This window comes from Hemitrygon akajei, chromosome 15, assembly GCF_048418815.1.
Source record: "Hemitrygon akajei chromosome 15, sHemAka1.3, whole genome shotgun sequence".
NCBI lineage: Eukaryota > Metazoa > Chordata > Chondrichthyes > Myliobatiformes > Dasyatidae > Hemitrygon > Hemitrygon akajei.
In genome coordinates this window covers 63,832,220-63,839,720 of record NC_133138.1, presented here as the reverse complement: position 1 = coordinate 63,839,720, position 7,501 = coordinate 63,832,220, and positions in this window count along the sequence as shown.

Genomic DNA, 7,501 nt, shown 5'->3' with positions numbered 1-7,501 from the left:
CTTCATTCACAATGCTGATGAATCTAGAAGTGTAAGAAATCCAGTGCACAACTGCTCTGAACATCATTATCAAAGTATGTACACTATATACCACCTAGAGATTTGTCTCCTTACAGGCAGCCACAAAACAAAGAAACCCAAAGGAACCCATTAAAAAAAGATCATCCACCACCCAATGGATAGAGAAAGAACAAATTGTGCAAACAATAAAGGTAAGTAAATAAATGAAGTTCACAAAAGTGAGCCCATAGTCATGAAGTCAGCCACCACTGCAGCCTTAGTTCAGCACAGAGACGGGTAAATCTCACAGAGCAGTAAACTGAACCAGCCTGTCCCTCCCCTCCAGCCGTGACACCCTGACCATTTCAATCTGGGCCTGCGCTTAAATCATCCAAACCTTGGGCCATTCCTTGCTCTCTACCGCTTTGATGTGCTCTCAAGCCTGGGCCCAGTCGTCTCGTTTCGGCCTGTACCCGACCTCTCCAATTCAACCCACTGCTAAAATCAACCAAACCTCAGTTCTTTTCTCTTTCCCGGGTCTGGGTTCTGCCTCGACCCTGCCTCAACTCCGCTTACCTTGCCTCGGTTCTGCTGCATCGAATCACCACCAGCAATGGCCAAACATTGGTACATTCCCCGCTCTCATGCCCGGGCCAAGCCAGCTCAACTTGGCCCATGCATGCCTTGCCACAATCGTCCTGCACCTTTGAGACTTTAGTTCTCACTACCAAAATGCCAGGTAGTACAGACAGCTCAAAAGCTCATCACCAAAAGAGAGCTTACGGGCTATTGATTGAAGTGATCATTTACTAGAAAAAATATGATTAATAAAGTATTTAGTAATTTTCCTTGCTTTGTTTCCCACCAGAAAGTGGTCACTGCTTCACCAGCATCATCTTAACCCAGCGTAATAGTAACAGTAATACTAAAATAATTCTGGATGCAACAGCCAACTGAACATAACATTATATCAAGGCAAGTTATAATGGGAATTGTGACCTTGTAAACATCTGGTAACTTCCAAGCTTTTATGTAAGCAAAGCCCTTGTTTGATTCCTGTTTGCCAGAAGCTGTTCACAGTAATTGATTGCACTGTATGTATTGAGAGATTTGATTTGAATCAGCCTGTCTGGTTTTATAGGCAATCAATTTTGGAGCTGTCTAAATTACTTCAAGAACCACTTATTATTGGTTTAGTGTCAGTGTTTTAATATCACAGTCAAATCATTATTAGTAAGTTTATATACAACATTTTGACTTGCCCTTTAAAATTGAAGATATAATATTTTAAAAGCAAAATTGGATGGTTAACATGTTGCATATGACATGGTCCCATGGTGAGAGCGAGACATTCTGCTTTTACACAGTAAGAGCTTCTAGTGTAATTGCACTCATTTTGAATTTTTTAGACATAAGTGTTAGCTCAGACTAATTTGCAACAATCCAATTAAGAAGAGGAGGTTGGGAGGATACGCACCAGTCCTCATTGAGGGGTCAGCAGCAGAAAGGGAAAGCAGCTTCAAGTTGCAGGGTGTCAACATCTCAGAGGATCTATCCTGAGTTCAACACACTGATGTTATCACAAAGAAGGTGTGTCAGCAGCTCTACTTCATTAGCAGTTTGAAGAGAATTGGTACATCACAAAAGACTCTTGTATATTACTATAGGTGTATGGTGGAGGGGATTCAGCCTGGGCTGGAAGCTCCAAAGCACAGGATCAGAAGAGGCTACAAAATGTCGTAAACTCAGCCAATTTGATCACGGGCACAATCCTCCCCACCACTGAGGACATCTTCATTAGGCAATGACTCAAAAATCCCGCGTTCATTATTAAAGACATTACCGACCAGGACATGCCTTCTTCACATTACATGATAGGGGAGGAAGTCCAGGGGCCTGAAGATCTACAAGCAACATTCTAAGGACACCTTATTCCCCTCCACCATCAGATTTTTGAGTGATCCATGAGCACTACCTCGTTCCAAATAAATTACATTGAACATAGAACATAAAATATTACAACACAGTGCAGGCTCTTCACCCGCATTGCTGTGTTGACCTACTCTAAGATCAACTTAAACCTTCTCTCCCACATAGCCCTCCATTTTTCTATCATCCATGTGTCTGTCTAAGAGTCTCTTAAATTATATAGTACATTTTGGACGGTCGAAATTGAAAGCAGAATATGGAGATAATTTAAAGAGCAAACACGAGGAAATCTGCAGATGCTGGAAACTCAAACAACACACACAAAACGAAGGGTCTCGGCCCAAAACGTCGACAGTGCTTCTCCTTATAGATGCTGCCTGGCCTGCTGTGTTCCACCAGCATTTTGTGTGTGTTGTATGGAGATAATTACTGGATTCTTAGCACTTTAGAGAAACAGGTTCTTGAGGTGCATATCCACAGATGCCTCAAAGTTGCTACGCAAGTTGATAGGGTTGGTAAGAAGGTGTAAGGTGTGTTGGCCTTTGCTAATTGGAGGATTGAGTTCAAGAGCCATAAGGTAATGTTGCTGCTCTATAAAACCTTGGTTAGATCACAATTGGAAATGTGTGTTTAGTTCTGGTCACCTCAGAAAGAAGGATGGTATGAAAGAAGGATGTGAAAGCTTTAGAAAGCTTTAGCTTCAGAGAGATTTGCCAGGATGACTGGATTGCACAGTATGTCTAATGAGGACAGGTTAAGTGAGCCTCTGTAGGACTTTTCTTTTTAGAGCGAAGGGGGATGAAAAGTGACTTGATAGAGGTGTACAAGATGATGACAGGCATAGAACGAGTTGACAGCCAGAGACTTTTTCCCCAGGGCAGAAATGGCTAGTAAGAGGGTCATAATTTTAATTTGATTGGTGGAAAGTACAAGCGGGAAGTCAGCAGTAAGTTTTTTTTAAATCCAGAGAGCAGTGGGTGCGTGGAATTCACTGCTAGAGGCAGATAGATAAGGGATATTTAAGAGACTCTTAGATAGGCACATGGCTGATAGAAAAATGGAGGGCCATGTGGGAGGGAAGGGATAGATTGATATTAGAATAGAATAAAAGGTCAGCACAACATCCTGGCCAAATGTCCTGGACTGTACTCTAATGTTCTACATTCTATATTCTATGTTTCTCATCTTTTGCATAGGTTATTTATTTTTCCAACACAGTAATTTTATGTCTTGTACTGTACTGCTACTGCAAAACAACAGATTTCACGATGTATGTCAGTGATAATAAGCATGGCTCTGATTACAATTCTACTAATTTTGCAACATTTGAATCTAAAAAAGATTCATCACGTTTAATAAATGTTTTTAGTTGCGGGGTCAATTAATTACTATTAAATAAACTAATTTTGAACTACCAGTTTTATTAAATTAGATACAATTTTGTAGTGGTTAGTATTCTTAAAAATTATTTAAAAATTAAAACCATTAAGTTTCCTTGCAGCCAACAATTCAATTCCAGAGTAATTATCAAAGGCTACCTAGAGAATTGCAGTGAATCATTTTAGCAGAACAACTAACATTGCAGTACGGTCATAGCCTGTTCCGATATCGAAAGCAAGTTGAATGCACTTGAAATGTGCTGAATGTAATTTGTCTTTAAAATTCTGTAACTTTTGTGTCAATTAAACTGGTATCAACAAATTGTGCCAAAATTATATCTTCTACAAATCTCACCCGCTGATGTGAAGAATACATATTTTATAAGTCTGAATATTTATAGTTAATTCACATATTGAAGGATAGTTACACACGCACAAATTGAATGTGGAGAAGGGGAAATTAGAGATATCTAAACCAACTAAAAGTGTAAGCACTGCTTCTCTCTCCAAAAGTACTGCCTGACAACGTCCGGTCTTTTGGTCAAGATGGTGCCTGAATGCAATGCTCTTTTGGTCGACATCTTCTAGATAGGTCATGGAACCATATATTTCACTTCTTCTATATCTTTCACATTTGTTTTTCATCTTGAATGTGATTCTGGAGCTGTTGGAGCCTGTGATTTGTAGTTTGGAGATCGTCTGGGCAGTTCCTGAGGGGATTCTGGGAGGCAGAGGCAACATAAGGGAACCTCACGGCGAGAAGGCGGTGAGCCATTGTTCGACGAGCCATTTTGGTAATTAAAGCGATGAAAGATCATTGAAATGGCGGCCGCCTGCCTTTTTGTCATTGGGGGGTTGCTCTGCTGCTGGGGAGGGAAGGCTGCCTTTTTGCTGCTGGTGAGATAGCTCTGCAGAGAGGGAGAAAGTTGCCTAGGTTTTCTGTGTTTTGGATGCGGACCTGGACTGTGGACTTTTTTTCAGTCTTATGGTATATTTGTATCTGTGTTTCTCACCTGATCATTCTCTTTTTTTCCTGTGCGAGGGAGGGGATTTGGGGGTCAACGTGCCTGTTCCATTTTTGTTTGGGTTTTTTTTGTGCGGGGAGATGATGATGCTGCTGTTCTTTCTTGGTGTCATGGTTACCTGGAGAGGAAAAATTTCAGAGTTGGATACTTTGATAAGACATGAACCTTTAAAATATTGTATTTTTCCAGTATTCTCTCTGTTTAGCATTCAGATGTCTAGTGTCTACAGTATTTTGGTTTGAACTACTGAAAAATTCAAAGTTAAAGGTAAATTTGTTATCAAAGTACATACAGTGGCATGCAAAAGTTTGGGCACCCCTGGTCAAAATTTCTGTTACTGTGAATAGCTAAGTGAGTAAAATATGAACTGATTTCCAAAAGACATAAAGTTAAAGATGACACATTTCTTTAATATTTTAAGCAAGAAACTTTTTTATTTCCATCTTTTACAGTTTCAAAATAACAAAACAGGAAAAGGGCCCGAAGCAAAAGTTTAGGCACCCTGCATGGTCAGTACTTAGTAATACCCCCTATGGCAAGTATCACAGCTTATAAGTGCTTTCTGTAGCCAGCTAAGAGTCTTTCAATTCTTGTTTGGGGGATTTTCGCCCATTCTTCCTTGCAAAAGGCTTCTAGTTCTGTGAGATTCTTGGGCCATCTTGCATGCACTGCTCTTTTGAGGTCTAGCCACAGATTCTCGATGATGTTTAGGTCGGGGGCTGCAAGGGCCAATGACAAAACCTTCAGCTTGCGCCTCTTGAGGTAGTCCATTGTGGATCTTGAGGTGTGCTTAGGATCATTATCCTGTTGTAGAAGCCATCCTCTTTTCATCTTCAGCTTTTTTACAGACGGTGTGATGTTTGCTTCCAGAATTTGCTGGTATTTAATTGAATTCATTTTCCCTCTATTTTAACTTCATCAGTCCACAGGACTTGTTTCCAAAATGCATCAGGCTTGTTTAGATGTTCCTTTAAACTTTTTGGCTGCAATGAGCAAAGGTATGTTTGGAGAAAAAAGGCGCAGAATTTCATGAAAAGAACATCTCTCCAACTGTTAAGCACGGGGGTGGATCAATCATGCTTTGGGCTTGTGTTGCAGCCAGTGGCATGGGGAACATTTCACTGGTAGAGGGAAGAATGAATTCAATTAAATACCAGCAAATTCTGGAAGCAAACATCACACCATCTGTAAAAAAAAATATTAATTTCATCTTCATCAGCAAATTATAAATGCCTGGAAAATAACTGAAATTTAGCAATTGTCTTCAAACACAAAGCAAAACTGTACTTCATACGTAATTATTGATGATATTTATAGACATGCTTAATGTGTACATATTTGAATCATCTGTGAAATTAATCAGCCTAACTAATTAATTTTCTGAAGAATATTATATTGAGTTATAGAGCTATACAGAATAGAAAAGGGCCCCTTAAATCAATTCTCCCACACTGTCTCTGCTAATCCCATTTATCCACATTGGACCTGTGTCCCTTCGCTCCTTTCCTATCCAAGTACCTGTTCAAATGCCTTTTCAACATTGTTATATCATGTTCATAGGCCTGCAGTTTCCACTTGGCACCTAATTCACCTGAAAACAATCAACTAGTGCAAAAGACATTGGAATTTTCAGGATAATGAGATCCTGGACCCTTCAGGTTTCCACAGTTCTTTTGCATATGCTCAAAAACCATTGTGTTGCAATCTAGCCTGTCCACTTTCCCAGATTGAGTTAACATCCACTTCAAAACCCTGGTAACTGAAAATGTAAAAACTGTAGATACTGGAATTAAAAAATGAAAGATAATGCTCAGCAGAACTCTGATGAGGGATCTTCTTCCATTGATTCTGTCTGGCTTCTAAGTTTTTTTTAGAAAGTTCTGTTTTAATTCCCAGTAACTTCATTTGTTTTCAGGGCTTTGAGAAATGCTTAAAACTAGGTATATTTACTGATAGATTTTTTTAAAATATTTAATTCTAATAAAAAGTGATTTTATTACAAAACTGATCACTTTTGACCTTGACATACTGGCAACATTTGTCAGAGTGTAACATAAGGAGTCAATAGCTATCATGGGGGAAATCGTCCAAAGATTGGAGTGATATCTCATACCAAACCACGAGTGGGGCCCCAGGACAGCATTCCAGCAGTTTCCAGGGCAGTGTCTATTACAAGCCTCTCTAGCTGCATCACCATGATCTTCCTTCTGTCAGAAGGTCACGTGTGGGGACACTTAGATGATTTCAAAACATTCAATTATTTTCATAAATCCAAAGGCGAAGCAGCCCATGCCTATATCAGAATCAGGTTTAATATCACCGGCACATGTCGTGAAATTCATTAAATTTACAGCAGCAATACAATGAAATGCATGATAAATAAATATAGAGGAAAAACTGAATTACACCAAGTATAGATATGTCTATTAAATAGTAATGTTAAAATAAGTAGTGCAAAATAACAAAAATTTTAAAAAGTAGTGAGGTAGCGTCAATGGGTTCAATGTCTATTTAGAAACTGGATTGCAGAGGGGATGAAGCTGCTCCTGAATCACTGAGTGTGTGCCTCAGGATTCTGTACCTCCATCCTGATGGTAACAGTGAGAAGAGGGTGGTGGGGAAATGATGGATGCTGCCTTCCAAAGGCACCGCAGCTTGATAATGTCTTGGACACTACGGAGGCTAGTACCATGACGGAGCTGACTAGTTTTACACGTTCCTGCAACTTACTTTGATCTTGTGCAGTGGACACCACCCCCTCACCTCACCCCCATACGAGATGGTGATGAAGCCAATCAGAATGCTCTCCATGGTACATTTGTAGAAGTTGTAACTATGGGAGTATGCAAGACGTAGTCAATATTCAGGCATGGGTGTTAAATGGTAAGAACGCAAGCGGCAGGCAATAACCATCTCCAACAAGAGACAATTTCATCACTGACTATTGTTGAGTCCTCCACCATTAAAATCCCAGGCCAACACTGACCAGAAACACAACTCGATCAGTCTCATAAAGAGAGTGGCTTTAGGAACAAGTGAAACGTTGTGTATGCTGCAATTCCTGATACCCCAAGCCCTTGAACCACTTGCAAAGTACAAGTCAGGGGCATGATGGAATACTCTTCACTTGCACTGATGAACATCCTTCCAACACATAGGATGAGTAAC